This window comes from Ixodes scapularis, unplaced genomic scaffold, assembly GCF_016920785.2.
Source record: "Ixodes scapularis isolate PalLabHiFi unplaced genomic scaffold, ASM1692078v2 PGA_scaffold0__279_contigs__length_252992795, whole genome shotgun sequence".
NCBI classification, from domain to species: Eukaryota; Metazoa; Arthropoda; class Arachnida; order Ixodida; family Ixodidae; genus Ixodes; species Ixodes scapularis.
Window position 1 is genome coordinate 53,592,316 of NW_024609835.1, and position 1,438 is coordinate 53,593,753.

Below are 1,438 nucleotides of genomic sequence, written 5' to 3' on the forward strand. Positions count from 1 at the left end.
TGTAACGGCTCTATTCGTGAGGAGTTTCTGAAAGAGTGCATTCTGGTTTCTAAGAGCCTGCAAGTACTCGGATGTGGAAGGCAGCCGCACTGCATTCGTGGCTTCTGCTTAACAGTTAGGTCTCTACTGCTGCTCAGCAATCACCTCGCGGTTAATTGCGGTTTTTCCCACCTTTTAAACCGCTATCTGAACCAGGACACCCTTGAAAACACTTTTGCTGTTATACGTTCAAAATCAGGTGCAAACACAAACTCCACTTTCCGTCAATTTCAGGCTGCGTTCAGGCACCTTTTGATTAGCAACCTATTCAAGCTGTCGGAAAAATCAAACTGTGCTGATGACATGTCTCTCCTCGCTACGTTCCCAGCAGGCCTTTTGGCACCTTCTCCTCGTCTTGCCTTAGGAAGCACAGTTTTTATTACCACGGCAGACGATTCGCCTTCAAACTACCCTTTGGCAAGAAGAGAGAACAACATGGTTTATTTTGCTGGGTGGCTGGCATCGAAATTCCTCAAGGTTCATTCCTGTGCAGGAACATCCCAGAAATATGAGTTGAGGACAGAAAATGCGTGTTTTTTTGAGGGAAATCAAGTGCTCTTGTAATTGAGTGTGAAAGGAACTGCCGACTCCCACTTTGGAATCCTCTCAGTTCCTTCTGCTTCATTCATATTATTTGTTGAAGCTTGTGAGGAAGTCTTTGAGACATGTATCAACAACCTAATTTCAAAGGAGAACGTAGGGTGGACTCTTTGTGTCATTTTTAACCAGAAGATTTCAAAGTCTCTGACTGTATGTGACGAAAGTGTTTATGATAATTTGTTTTTGTTTTTTATTGCCAAAGCCATTATGCACTGGTTCACGCGGAAAAAAAATGCTGACTATTTGATACAGTAGCAAAGTGTAAAGCTAGGCAGCAGGTGCGCAGACTACGTATGTGAGACCACGCAGAGTACTTCTTAAAGCAGTGCAGGCATGTTCTATTCGAGCCTTTCATTTTCTTCGGTTTCTTGAGGAGTAATGTGGTCCTCTAACTTATTCACATATATGTGAATAAGCTAGTTTTGCTTCACCAGCTGTCAAGCAAAACTGGCTTATGAAGTGCAGCATACCACAGGGCTCCAAGAGGGTTTACTCCACTTGGCTTCCTTGACCTGCACCAAACAATCGCTGCGTTGCAGTGTAGCAGCACCAGCAGATGCAAGTTAAGATATTTTCAGCATTATGGTACCTTGCCCAAGGAATGTGTAGAAAAGTGTAGCTTTTCTGTGTATTACAGTGGTGGCCTCAGTTGTCGTCGGAACACTGTGGAACCTCCGAGTTATTAGTGGCTGCCTATCAACTGCCAATGTCCTCACAACGTCCAGCCGATTGTACAATGTCTTATGTTATAACAGTGTGCCTTATGTACCGATCTACTGATTTTATTCGACCATGTCCT

At 43.9% G+C, this 1,438-nt stretch overlaps 1 pseudogene; it reads left to right on the plus strand.

Annotated features, from left to right (window-relative positions):
• The first annotated feature begins 474 nt into the window (after positions 1 to 474).
• On the plus strand, positions 475 to 1,152 carry LOC121833036 (annotated as a pseudogene).
• The last annotated feature ends 286 nt before the right edge of the window (positions 1,153 to 1,438 follow it).